The sequence below is a fragment of the Triturus cristatus genome, chromosome 2_2, assembly GCF_964204655.1.
Source record: "Triturus cristatus chromosome 2_2, aTriCri1.1, whole genome shotgun sequence".
Lineage (NCBI taxonomy): Eukaryota > Metazoa > Chordata > Amphibia > Caudata > Salamandridae > Triturus > Triturus cristatus.
The window spans coordinates 966,128,689-966,143,109 of record NC_140582.1 but is presented as its reverse complement, the minus strand read 5'-3'; the positions used below and the strand labels follow the sequence as shown (position 1 = coordinate 966,143,109).

The window sequence follows — 14,421 nt, the reverse complement described above, 5'->3', positions numbered from 1 at the left end:
ACGGGACAGGCAACAGGAGTGAGGGGGGGTGGAAGGGGGAGGAAAAAACGGGTATAAAACATGCCATCAATATCGTAGCGCTTGCACATGTAGTACATAAACTTACTGCGGACTTGGTTGTAGGTGTGCGCTAATCAGTTACTCACAGTTTACTCGGGTGTCGGCGCTTGTAGCCTACCCTGTCCGGATGCCAGCTCGCAGGTAATGAGCTGGGAGAATCTGGCCGTGTTATCAGCGTTAGTTCGGGGTCACAGAGGAGGTGCCTGCTTCCGGTTTCCCCGTCATGCCCCTGGAATCAATGCACATGCGTGAAAGAGCTGACGCTACTGACTGGGGGCGCGCATGCGTGTTGTGGCGCGGATAGGACCAGCGTCTATGGCTGGAACCCAGGGTTTGATGGATTGTCCTAAAGGTGTAGTGTGTATCTCCAGGTACATTTGTCGGGCATGAGCCAGCTCCTAAGATGGAGGGGGGAAAGGGGTGGCGGGGACAGGTAAAGTGCACACGGCGGTCGTGTCACTTGTCCTTGGGTGATGAGGCTCTTGCAGTGGTTCAGAGTTTGGGCACCGCAAGGTGGAAAGCGGTGATCAGCGGAAGAAGGTGGTCCCGCACAGTGGAGGTAAATGCTAATTCACAAATGTCGTAAGACACTGGTCATGGGGCGACTCAGTAGGACAGGGCCCACAGGGTTGTCGTGTACATTGACCATAGGTGAAGGAACCTACCAGGTGGGGTTGTCAGTGTGTCATAATTCTGACCAGGGGATTTCATCATTAAGGCCCTGTGTATTTGTGTGGAGGCGGTGGACCCACCTTTGTTCGCCCAAACTCTGAACCACCGCAACAGCCTCATCATCTAAGGACAAGTGACACGACCTCCGTGTGCACTTTACCTGTCCCCACCACCCCTTTCCCCCCTTCTTCTCCCCTCTGTTTTATACACCACACCTTCCCTGCTGACACATTAGCTTAGGTAGGGTGGGTAATAGTGGTTACAGTCATTACAGCGACTGGATGCCCCCTCCACCTTCACCGCCTCATACCTCCATCTTAGGAGCTGGCTCATGCCCGACAAATGTACCTGGAGATACACACTACACCTTTAGGACAATCCATCAAACCCTTGGTTCCAGCCATAGACACTGGTCCAATCCGCACCACAACGCGCATACGCGCCCTCAGTCAGTAGCGTCAACTCTTTCACGCATGCGCATTGATTCCAGAAGCATGACTGGGCATGACGGGGAAACCGGAAGCAGGCCCTTCCTCTGTGACCCTGAACTAATGCTGATAACACGGCCAGATTCTCCCAGCTCATTACCTGCGAGCTGGCGTCCGGACAGGGTAGGCTACAAGCGCCGACACCCGAGTAAACCGTGAGTAACTGATTAGCGCACACCTACAACCAAGTCCGCAGTAAGTTTATGTACTACTTGTGCAAATGCTACGATACTGATGGCATGTTTTATACCTGTTTTTTCCTCCCCCTTCCCCCCCCCTCACTCCTGTTGCCTGTCCCGTTTTGCACCTTCAGCCCAAGACGGTGCGGGCATCCTACGCCAATAAGCTCATGGAGTAACATTAGCTCAATTTTTTAGGTAAGCGCAGATGCAGTCTGTGACATACGCATACTGAGCACTAATGTTTTGTGGTTGTCATTGTTTCATGTTATCTGGGACCGTATAGACATGCGCCTACCTTCTGCGCTGCACGAGTCACGGTTCCGCTACCGGACTGAGTGTGGCCCCAGGGTCTGGAACATACCCTCGCTCACTCCCCCTCTTTGCCACACACATCAGGTGGCCACCTGCCGAGGTGACCGATGCCGGGGCTGTTTGGAGGTTGTAGAGCTAATATACTTGAACCCTGTATGTTTTTTATCTCCTTCCCCTCTTTCGCTTTTCTCCTACAGGTCAGAATCTAAGGGGGATAAAGACTTTTTTTCTAGGTACATCCGCCACTGACTAGTAGTTCGTAGGCAGCGTTCCTCCCCCCTATAGATGTGATAGGGCTAATATCCCCCCGCTCACACTAACACGTAAGTGCACTCACCTCACTCCACCTTCCCTTCTGGTCCTGATGAAACGCCAGGGATCCATTGGACCAACATAGGGGTGAAACATGTCGACCTCAGCATAGTTACCTGGGCTCATTGTGCCCCTTTAGGTAACTCCTAAAACCTACGTTTTTTTTTTATTCTGCCAAGGGTACCTCCCTATTAAAACTTCCCTCTGGTAACCCTTAGGCAGATTTAATACGCACTGCACGCACGCATCACTCCCATTATAGGACCCTTACCCACATGCACCGATCGGCAGTTCTCTAAAAAGATCTCCGTCAAAGAGACCCTTCGGGGGACCCGTAGGGCATTGCACCGCCGGCCCGACGAGGAGCACATGCCCGATGATGAAGCATGACATCCCTCGGGGTGTGTGAGGGCAACAAGAGAATATAAATCTCTCCTCATTCCCACTATTAGCGCCCTGACCTCCACTTTTTTGTTCTCCCCTCCTTTAGTGCGTCGTTGACTCTCTTCAACACTCACTCCGGAACAGTGCCCTCTTTTTTGATTTACCTAGTTTAGAAAAGCCCCAACTTACATCCAGGGTATGAAGGCTTCTTTCTAGTTGTGTTTGCTGGTTTTGAAAGAAAACTGCTAGCTGTATGCTTTGGTTGATATGGAATTTGCTTACTACCTTAGGTAGGAATGGAGGGTTTGTCCTTGGGATAACTTTGTCTTTGCATGTGTGATTCCTCAATCGTAAACGCTTGTATTTCACTTACATGTCATAGAGATGTTACCGCTATTAAGAAGGCAGTCTTTATGGGGATGTATCTGAGTTCAGCTTTGTGCATGAGTTCGAATGGTCCTGTCATTAGTTGTGTTAGGACTGTGTTTAACTGGTTGAGTGCTCATGACGAGCTCAGCTTGTGATGAGTTACAGTGGAGCTGTGCTCATGACGAGCTGAGCTCGTCATAATGGCCACGGACCGCCCACGCGCGATTAATTCCACGCCTGTGCGGGAGAATTAATCAGTGTGCGGGGTCGTGACGAGCTCAGCTCGTTATGAGCACAGCTCCACTGTGAGTCATAACGAGCTGAGCTCTTCACGAGCACAGCGGCGCCGCGCCCCCCCCGCACCGCGGGGAATTACCCCCACAGGGAAGGGGTTAAGGTTCGCATTGGGGCTGAAGCTTTTCTTGGGGATGCAATCTTCTTGGACCCCTCAAGGAATCTTTTGATGACAGGTGCTGTGAAGAAACTTTTACATGAATTTCCCCTGCTGTACGCTACAATTTCTGCCAGGTGCACCTTGAGGCTTAAGTAGTTGATGTTACAGTTAAGCAAGTGTGTAAGATATATGAGCACTGTTTCCTGTGTGGAAATTGAGTTTAGGGTATTGTTTTTTGTGCACCATATGGTGTACCATTTCCACTTAGCTGCGTAGCATTGTCTTGTGATCTTTTTTCTTGCCTCCTTAGTATTTCCATTGTTCTTTGCGGTAAGTTTAAATGTCTGAACTCTATGTAGTTAGGCACCAGGCTGCTAGGCTGAGCGTCGCTGGTTCTGGGTGAAATATTTGCCACCTTTTGCATTCTGAGGCGGCCTTGTCTGCCTTGAACTTGATCATTTGTACCCTGGACAGTTCAAGTAGGCTTGAGTACCAGATTTGTCTTGCCCATTGAGGGGCTATGCGTATTAGGTTTGTTCCAGGCTGTCTGACTTTCCCCAGAGCCCTTTGTAGTAGAGGAATTGGAGGAAAAGCGTATGCAAATATCCCTGACCAGTTTAGTGACCTCTTGATAAGTGGTGTTGAAACCTGGAGGCAATGGATTGGCATTTTTTGTTCTCCATTGCTTCTCATAGGTATATTTCTGGAGTTTCTCAGAGGCAGGCTCCTTTGTTTTATCTCCCACTCGTGCGAGCTGCTGTTCTGTCTGCTGAGTGGATCCGCTTTGGTGTTGTCCTTTCCTGGCACGTGAATTGTCTGTAGGCTGATTTTCTTTCAATTGGCCCATTTCCATATTTCCTGAGTTAGCCTGCTTAGGGTGAATGATTTTGTTCCTACCAGCATGTTGAGGTAAAAGATTGTCGTGATATTGTCCATTAGGATCAATACTGTCTTCCTTCCAATGTGGACGTGGAATGCCTTTAGTGCCAGAAACACCCTCTTCATCTCAAGGAAGTTGATGTGTTTTATCGAGTCTGCATTGTTACATTGACCCGTACCCTCAGGTTTCCTGAATGTGCTCCTCAACCCTTGAGGGATGCATCTGTCGTGATGGTCACTGAGGGAGTTGGTGTTTTGGAAAGGTCTGCCTAGTGTTATGTTTTTGTATGCCCACCATTGTATCTCTGCCTGAACGTTTCCGGTTACAACCACTAGATCTTCCCAACTCCCTATGGTTTGTGACCAACTGCTGCATAGTTATTCTTGAAGATGGCGCTTGTGGAGGCTTGCATGAGTGATGAGGGGAATGCATGATGCTATCATGCCCATGAGTTTCATGACAGTCCTCACTGTCAGAGACTGACCCTTCTGGTAAAGGCGAGTTTCCTATTTGATATCTTGTATTCTCCTTTGGGTCGGGTATGCATGTGCAACCTTGAAGTTTAATCTTGCTCCCAAGAAGGTATTTTCATGGTCTGCCTTTGTTGATGATTTTTTTGGTTTATTGAAAACCCCAATTTTTGCAGAGTCGTGATCACCTGGACACGTGTGTAACATCTTTGCTTTGAATTTACCTTCACCAGCCAGTCGTCTAGGTAGGGATAGACGTGAATTCCTTTCCTCCTTACAGATGTAGCAACCACTGCTAGGCACTTTGTGAAGACTCTTGGTGCCTTTTTTACCCCGAAAGGCAGGACTTTGAATTGGTAGGGAGTGTTTTCGTGGAAGAACCTGAGGTATTTCTGTGAGCTTGGTTCATAGGGAGGTGTAGATACGCGTCCTTTAGTTCTATTGTTGCCATGAAATCCCCTTTTTGTAGTTGTGGTATTACCTCCCGTAGTGTTGACATCTTGAAATGCTGTGTGTGAATGATTTTTTTTATGAATCTGAGGTATTGGATGGGTCTTAGGAAGAGATCTTGGTACCAAGAAATAAGGTGAATAGTTTCCTCTGAAGTGCTCCTTTTTTTGGTACCTTCTCTATTGCTTGTTTTTGTAGGAGTTCCTTTATTTCTTGTCTTAATTGTTAGAATTCTGTTCCTTGGAACCTCTTGTTTTTTGGTGGTTTTGGTGGGGGATTGTTTGTTAGTTCTATACGGCGTACCAAATAAAATATCCAGATGTCTATGTAGATGTCTTTCCATTGAAGTAGGTGGTGTGCTATTCTGCCTTCACTGCTGTTGTGTGGGGTCTTTTGTTGTGGGCAAGTCACTTGGAGTTTGCTCCTCCCCCTCTCGATGGTTGTTCCCTGGCTCTTCCTTTGCCCCAGATGGGCTGCCTTGGTTGCTGTTGCCAAGCTTGGTATGTGGACTGCTGGTTTGATTGCTGTCCGCTGCCTTGAGTTTGTTGTTGTTGCTGACCTGTTGAGAAGACTCCCCTTCCTGTGGGTCTTCTGAGGTTAAAACCTCCACTTTTGAAGGTGCCCCTCTGTTGTAGGTGTCCCATAGCCCTGACCATCTCATTGTCCTTTTTTATTTGTTTAAGTGATTCATCTACCTCACTTCCAAACAGGGCGGCTCCTGTAAAGGGTCTGTTAATTATTGAGGTTTGGACCTCTTGTTTGAAGCCTGATATTCAGAGCCAGGCATGCCTTCTCAACGTTGTGCCTGTGCACATGATACTGCTGGCAGTATCGACTGCGTCTAGGGCTGATTTCAGGCAGGTGTCTGCCATATTCTTTCCCTCCTGTATGATGGATTTTGCCCTCTTTTTATCCTGTTCTGAGAGTTTGTTCATCAGTTCTTCGATGTCATCCCATTGTTGGTGGCCATACCTGTTGAGGAGAGCATTGTAGTTTTCAATGTGCCATTGCATTGCTGCTGCTTTCTCCATCTTTCTCCCTACCATGTCCATTCTTTTGCTTTCTCTCTCTGGAGGTGGGCCAGTGGAGAAGTGGGCATTGCTCCTTCTTCTTGCTGTGGTGACAATGATGGAGTCTGGCACTGTGTTTCTCTGAATGTATTTAGGGTCTTTTTTGGAAGGTTTATATTTTTCTCCACCCTTGGGGTTACCCATTTGGCTGAGGCAGGCTCCTTGAAAGCCTCCTTGCCCTGTTCCAGGATGCTTGGTAGCCTAGGTGGACGGTGCCAAAGTCTCTACAAGGAAGCAGGAGTCTCCTGTCTCCTCCTCCAAGGGGACACCGAAGGTATCAGCTGCTCTCTTGATGAGGCTGTTGTAGACAGCTATGTCGTCTTGTGACAAAGCCTTCGAGGGAGAGGCCGTTCCATTGTTTCTCGAAAGTCACAGAGGATTCCTCCTCTTCTGGATCGTCGAGCTCCTCTCCGACATTCCCTTCGTGCGGTTCAGAGGTTGCTGGAGCTTCGAGGATATCTTCCTCTTCTACAGCATTTTCGGAGGTGCCAGCGAGTTTCATGGGAATTTGGAGTTCCCTTTCAGCATTTGAGGCCGGGGATATCCTCTTCTTGGGTGTGGTGATTTCTGGCACCAAGAGTGTGGTATTTTCCTTCGCGGCCTCTCGTTCGGCACTTGCCTTAGTCGATTTCGACGATCTTCCCCTGTCGGTATCCCTGGGGTGGGATCAGTGGGTTTCTTTTAGTCACGGCTGACCCTCGGTCATTGTTTTCTTCAACCCCTTGGCTGCTTTTTGCGCTTTCTTTTCGTGGTCCTTGGTTTCCAACGGTTGAGGGTTTCTTACCTTGTACCTCTTCTTCGCTGTGTCCTTTGTCACCTTCTTCACGGTACACCTCTTTTCGGCGTCCCCTTCGAGGAACTCAATTCTGCGGGCACTCCCCGGTCATTCTCGTGGCTTGAGAGGCCAAAGTCCCTCAGCGATGGTTGTTTCTGGCTTTGGAGCATGGCTGCATAATGGTCCTCTCTCTCTTTTTTTGGCATACCTTGAGTGTCTTCGAGAAGAACACCACACAGGCCTTGCAGTCTTTATCCCTGTGATCCCTCGGCAGGCAGAGGTTACAAATGTTGTGTGGATTGCCCTGTGCAAACTTGTGGTGGTACTTTGGGCAGAATTTTAACAGGGTATTTTTCATGGCCCCTACCTCGCCCTTCTTTGATCCATCTGTGTCATTGCTCTGTCGGCGTACCCCGACGGAAAGGTGTCCGGAGGTCTTTCTCCTTCTCCGGTGTCTTCTCAGTCAATGCTCGATGTTTTTTTTTCACTCAAATTCCCTGATTCTTTCAGGGATTTCATCCAAAACTTCGGAGTGTCTCCCTTTGCTTCCAGACCCAATGGCGGAAAAAAGAATCTGAAGATGGCTTCCACGGACACGAACTTCCGGGGCACCGTCTGACGTCACACATGGGATGGACCTAGCACCAAATGGTGGTCGACAACGCACCAAGCAAGAAAAAAAACTCCTCTGCATTCCATGTACCAATGATAAAAGGCTGTAGGGCCTTAATGTACACTGTGCACATGCACGGGGTTGAGTTCAGAGGGGCAGCTGCATTTGAAAATGGTACTTTTTCCATTTCGTGATATAAGTATGAACTACATGGGAGGAGGCTAGCAGAAATAAACTTCTTTAATTTCATATTTCAATCAGTATATTTATAGAGTGCGCTACTCACCCGTGAGGGTCTCAAGGTGCTGGAGGGGAGGGGGGGGAGGGGAATCTGCTGCTACTGCTCGAAAAGCCAAGTCTTGAGGTGTTTCCTGAAGGTGAGGTGGTCCTGGGTCAGTCGAAGGTGGGCTGGGAGGGAGTTCCATGTCTTGGCAGCCTGGTAGGAGAAAGACCTTCCTCTGGTGGTGGTTCTGCAAATCCGTGGGATGGTGGCAAGGGCGAGGCTGGCGGAGCGGAGCGGGCGGGTAGGTGTGTAGAAAGTGAGGCGGTTGTTGAGGTATTCAGGGCCCATGTTGTGGAGGGCTTTGTGTGCGTGGGTGAGGTGCCTGAACGTGATCCTCTTGTTGACGGGGAGCCAGTGCAGGTCTCTCAGGTGGGCGGAGATGTGGCTGTGGCAGGGGATGTCGAGGATGATTCGTGCGGATGCGTTCTGTATGCGCTGGAGTCTTTTCTGAAGGTTGGCCGAGGTTCCAGCATAGAGGGTGTTCCCGTAGTCTAGTCGGCTGGTGACGAGGGCCTGGGTGAACCCCTTTCTGGTTCCAGTGGGGCTCCATCGGAAGATCTTACGGAGCATGCACAGGGTGTTGAAGCATGTGGATGAGATGGCGTTGACTTGCTTGGTCATCGTGAGGGAGGAGTCCAGGATAAATCCCGGGTTGCGTGCATAGTCCGTGGGTGTCGGTGCGGTGCCCAGCTCAGTGGGCCACCAGGAGTCGTCCCATGCGGAAGGGGAAGGTCCTAGGATGAGGACTTCTGTTTTGTCTGAGTTCAGTTTCAGACAACTGAGTTTCATCCATTCTGTGATGTCTCTCATACCTTCCTGGAAGCTGGCTCTGGCGGTGGCGGGGTCTTTGGTGAGGGAGAGTATCAGCTGGGTGTCGTCGGCGTAGGAGATGATGTTGAGGTTGTGTTTGCGTGCGATGGTGGCGAGGGGGCTCATGTAGAAATTGAAGAGGGTGGGGCTGAGCGAGGATCCCTGGGGAACGCCGCAGATGATCTTGGTGGCTGCGGAGCGGAAGGGGAGTAGGCGGACTCTCTGGGTTCTGTCGGAGAGGAACGAGGTGATCCAGTCCAAGGCCTTTCCTTGGATCCCAGCGTTGCGGAGGTGGATTATTAGGGTGCGGTGGCAGACGGTGTCGAAGGCGGCCGAGAGGTCTAGGAGGATGAGCGCGGTAGTTTCCCCGTTGTCGAGCCGGGTCCTGATGTCGTCGGTGGCTGCGATGAGGGCGGTCTCGGTGCTGTGGTTGGCTCAGAATCCGGACTGGGATGTGTCGAGGGAGCTGTTAGCCTAGAGGAAAGCAGTCAGCTGTTTATTGACGGTCTTCTCGATGACTTTTGCCGGGAAGGGGAGAAGAGAGATGGGGCGGAAGTTCTTGAGGTCTTTCGGGTCCGCTGTGGGTTTCTTCAGTAGGGCTTTGATTTCTGCGTGCTTCCAGCTCTCTGGGAAGGTGGCGGATGTGAAGGAGTTGTTTATGACGTTCCGGAGTTGGGGTGCGATGATGGCGGTGGCTTTGTTGAAGATGTGGTGAGAGCATAGGTCGGAGGGAGAGCCGGAGTGGATGGTGTTCATCACATGGGTGGTGTCTTCAGTGCTGGTGGGCGTCCAAGTGTTGAGGGTGGTGGTAGGGGGTGTAGGTTCAGTGGCTGGAGGCGCGGTCTGGGCGTTGAAGCTGTCGTGTATGTTGGCGATCTTGCGGTGGAAGAACGTGGCGAGGGGGTTGCAGAGGCCCTGTGATGGTGTGATGTCGTTGCTGCTGGCGTTGGGGTTGGAGAGCTCTGGTGGGATGTTGTTTTCTTGAAGGTGAAATTGATACAGCTGTGGTCGGTCCAGTGTAGTCCGGAGGAGTGGCTGAAGGTGACGTGGCTGCTGGCGGAGAAGATGGGGTCGAGCGTGTGGCCGGCGGAGTGGGTGGGGGTGTTCACAAGTTGCTTGAGTCCGAGGATGGCGAGGTTGTCGAGCAGGCTGGTGATGTTGCTGTCGTTGTTGTTCTCTAGGTGGAAGTTCAGGTCTCCTAGGAGGATGTAGTCTGGTGAGACGAGGGCGTGTGGGCTGATGAAGTCGGCGATGGTTTCACTGAATTGTGTGCATGGGCCCGGGGGTCTATAGATGAGGGTTCCTCTGAGGGTGGACTTGGGGTCGGTGTGGATCTTGAAGTGTAGGTGTTCAGCGGCGTTGAGGGTGTCATCGGAATTGGTTGTGATGCTGATGGTGTTCCTACAGATTATGGCGATTCCTCCTCCGGTTTGGTTGGCGCGGTCCTTCTGGGTGATTTTGTAGCTGTCCGGGGCGTTCATCCAGGTTTCCGTGAGAAAGGCGATGTCCGGTGCTGTAGTGTCGAGGAGGTCCCAAAGTTCGACGGCGTGTTTGTGGACGGAGCGGGTGTTGAGCAGGATGCACTTGAGGTGGCTGTTGATGTTGTTGTTGCCTGGTCTGGGGGGAGGGGTGCGGGTGTGGAGGCAGGTGAATTTGCAGGCTTGGCAGGTGAAGGGTCCATGGGTGCGCTTCGGGGTGGCCTGGTGGCAAGTGGGAGGTCGGCCGGTGTTGAGTGCGTTGAGAGCGGTGGTGTTGTATCTCAGTCAGGGTTCCTGGCATCGGCTAGGACCAGGGGTTCTGGTGCTGGGCGCGGTCCAGGTGCGGACGGGCGCAGACGGGCTTGCCTTAGGCGTGCCCGCTGCACGCGTCCGCTGCACGGCCTCCATATGCGGGGTAGAGGGAGGGAGGAGCAGCAGGGAGGTGGGAGCGGGGCGGCCAATGGGAGGCAAGGGGGCGGGGCTGTAGGGACGCAGCAGCGGGAACAGCGGGGGAAACAGACGGACGGCGAGGGAACAGTAAAGGGCACAAAAGAAGATAAAAACGGGCACAGAAGGCAAGCTGGGGCACAAAAGGGCGAAGTGGTACAGAAGGCAACCAGGGGCACAAGGGGAGAGATGGTACAGAAGGCAAAATGGGGCACAGGTTACAAGGGCACAGAAGCCAAAAGGACGGAAAAAAGTACTGCAACAAGGCGCTTACTGAAAGCAGAGGGCTGACACAGGCAGCAGTGGCAGCTGATCACAGGACACGCAGGGGCTGCGTGGCGGTGAGGGGAGCGACCTGCCTGGAGACAGGGTCAAAGGTCGTACAAATAAGATCTCGTATAAGCCGTAGATAAAGAGTGTGCATTCCACTTTAAATGTTGCATAGTAAGCAGTATCAATCTTGCTCCCGCGCCACGTAGTGCTGCACAGGCACGCCTTGGAGAGCTTGTAATCAAGCACTCTCCCATCTCTCAAAACATGCTGCAGATAAATGACAGAAAACCAGCCCTATCTGCACTTTTCAACACTGTTCGGGGCATTTAGAATTAAGGAACTGTGAAATCCTAAACAAAAGAGAATGAGAGGCGTCATTAGAGAAACACTTCAACTACCACCACCTTCTTATTCTTACTGGGAAGCCACGCAGCGTTAGTCCTCAAAAAATCGCACTCAATCCTACGCAGTTTCAGAAACATGTTGCCTTCGACTTGAAGCGCGTGTAAAGCCTGTTAACATTAACATAAACTCTGAACACTGCACCTGGTTGACGGAGAACTGAGTTTCACTGTCAGGAGGCTAACGTCCAACTGGACTGGTATCACCGACACTTTGCACCTTTACAACCTCCCCTTCCCTATTAAATGACTTTTTATATGTAGGTATGTGATATTTGTGCAGTGCAAATCAAGCCAAAATGCAGAGGGCGCTGTACAGGGTCAAGGAAGAGATACAGTCAACGGGTGCTTGGAAAGGATAGCTGGTTCTGAGAGTGGAAGTGACAGTTACTTCATCGTGATGTAGAGTTCTTTAAAGCAGAATGTCTTCAGCTTTCTCTCAAACTGGATCAGGGCTGGCACAGTACTGATGGCTATGAGGATGTTATTCCAAATCAAGGGTAGATAGATGGAAAAGGCCTGTTGCTTTACTTTTCCCGTTTTTACACCTCTTTGTTGCCATTCTGATGGAGGCCTGCTTGAAAGTCTGTGCTGAGAGCCATCAAATTGGTGAGCAGCAGGAGCAGCCCCCGCAGGTAACGGTGGGGCAGGGAAAGCGGTGGGACTCGACAGACGACAAGGGAAAAATCTGTTGAGTCCTCCCCACCCCGCACCACCGCTCTTACCTGCACAGGTCGCACCTGGTGAGCAGGTCAGCCAGACAGGCAGAGATGCTGGTTGTTATAGCTTTATAGATTATGAAGCTGGTTTTGAGGATTGTGCAGGCCGGCATAAGCAGCAAGTCGAGTTTCATCAGTGAGAGGGATGTAGTCATATTTCTTCAGAGCCTTAATGAAGCATGCTGTAGTGTGTAGGTTGCGGTGTAGAGTCTGGGAGCTTATGGAGCAGAGCATTGCTATGACCAGATGCAAGATATCAAGGGGTTGAATGGCAATTCTGAAGTCGCTATCTGGGAGAAACACCCAGTAGCAGGCCATCTTGGTTTTCTTGAAGAAGTGTTCCTTGAGGGTGAGGCTAATGTCGAGGGGGAACTTGGTACTTGGCAAAAGATGGGGCTAGAATCCATCCAATTTCAAGTCGTTGAGCCAAGTTTGGACTAGTAGTTGGTCACTCTTGTGGAATAGCAGGAATTGTGTTTTCACGGAGTTAAACTTCTGGATGAGGTGCAAGCAATGTTTGAGACATCATATGTCGGAAGCAGAGGAGATTTACAAGTAGAAGTATATGTCATAAGAATATTTGTGAGGACACTCTTTTGCCATACACCCGAGGGACTCCTCAATCGGACTCTCTGACTCACGGACCTGACAGGAGGCCCCTTACCCCGTAGACACTATATATGACCCACTCAACTTTCTTACTTCCCCACGTTATGTTGTTTAGTCATCACCTAAAAAAAATTATCATCTGCTGCGAATAATACGCTTGTATCACTGGTGTAATGTTGAGCTCTCAATTCAAATATGCCTTAAGATGTATGACATTGCCTATGTCACAGCTATTGTATGAAGCCTCCTTCCAACTCAAATGTACCTTATGATGTATGATATCTACACACTGCTCATGTTACAGCTATTGTATAATGCACTATAATCGCACAATGCTACTCCAGTGTTTTAAGCTTATTATGATGACTTCTGTTTCCTCTTAAAACTTTAATGAACAGATTTGAAAGAAAGAATATTTGTGAATTATGCTGCTAGTATCAGTGAGTAGAGTCCAAACAGGATTCATGAAAAAGTCGAAGATGATGTGGGAAAGTATGTGACTCTGAGGATTCTACAAATGATAGGGATCTTCTAGGATAGGTGCAGAAGGTTTTAATTTACATTTGTGTGGTTTAATGAAGGGTTTTGATATCAGATGTGACGATAGCAGGGAGAGAGAGGAGTTCGAGATTTGGGATGACAATGGAGAAAAACCTTAGAACAATGCAAATTTGTTCACCAACCACAAAGTGACTAGCCATGTTTGGCTCACCCTTCCATATGCACTTAACTAACACCCAAATTAAACTTGCATCAGTGGTGCATGAAATGTAGGGAAGTTGCACAATCACTTAGATGTGTCAAGTTGCATGTAGCAAGGAGTGTTACCTATGGAAAAAATATCATCCACAGTTATCCTATCCTTGTGTAAGCCTAAGGTAGGCATTGTGCACATTAGGTATCAGTGTGATAAAGGAAGTGGGCATAAAAAGTCATTCTCCGAAAATATTGCATGAATACATTTATTTTGTAAAAAACTGGCTAGTTGCATAACCTCTTTTAATGTTGTCTGTGGTAAGAGAATCTTCAGCAACATACACAACTTAGAAAAGGTCAAAATATACAAATAAAAATAAATGTGTTAAGACGTGAACTTCACATAGATTTCAATAGAATGCACATAAATAACAAAAAAAGTCGTAACCTAAGCACATGCACAAGTATAAATTACACATTGCTCAATTTAAAAGAGCAAAATCATATCTCCCCCAAAATATTTTCTGCCTACTATGCCTCCTCGCCAACCCACTCACCTAAAATAGCTTACATTAAGCTGTTTGTTCAAAGCTTATTTTCTACACTAAAAGATAATTTTCAATCTCTAATGAGATAATTTGGATCACTGAGGGTAAGTTCCCCTTAGCCTTAAGCTCAATCTATTAGTGGATGAAGCAGAATTGCCTCTGGTGACAGAGGGTTTTGTTGACAAATAATGCCCTGGTAGCTTTCGTCTAACTGGCTTAGACTCCCTGTATGGGCTTGTGTCAACCACTCTGGATGTAAAAAAACACAACAAAGGAATTCCAGTAGATGCTTACCTATCTATGTCAAAACTACCATCACAAGATGTTGTTTTTTTGCGTCAAGATATTTTGAACTTAACCATGGTTTTTTATTTAAAAATAAAAAACTTTTCCAAAAAATTTTATTTAAATTTGGCATTCACCACATTTTGAATCTTAGCACATGACTACAGGAGGAGGGGTTGCATTGAGTAATCAGTCTGACTTGCAGGGAGGTGGTGGACTGGGTGATCATGAAAATATAAATATCAAATGCATCAGCTTTTCAGAAAAGCTTTTAAGCACTTGATAAGGAAGACCATTGAGATTTGCACTTGCATGTCCTGTGAATACAATAAATGTCTTCAGTTGAATAACTATTACATTACTTTATTTTCACTTATTCATCAACTGCTGGATTTTCAATATCCATTACCACTTTATTTTAAAACTATTTTTAAACACATA

The 14,421-nt window shown here is 48.8% G+C and overlaps 1 protein-coding gene across 9 annotated transcripts in view; it reads right to left on the bottom strand.

Moving 5' to 3' along the window:
* The window catches only part of PROM1 (prominin 1), a 675,175-nt gene that overhangs the window by 183,193 nt on the left and 477,561 nt on the right, over window positions 1-14,421 (bottom strand). The gene's annotated exons all lie outside the window — the stretch shown is intronic.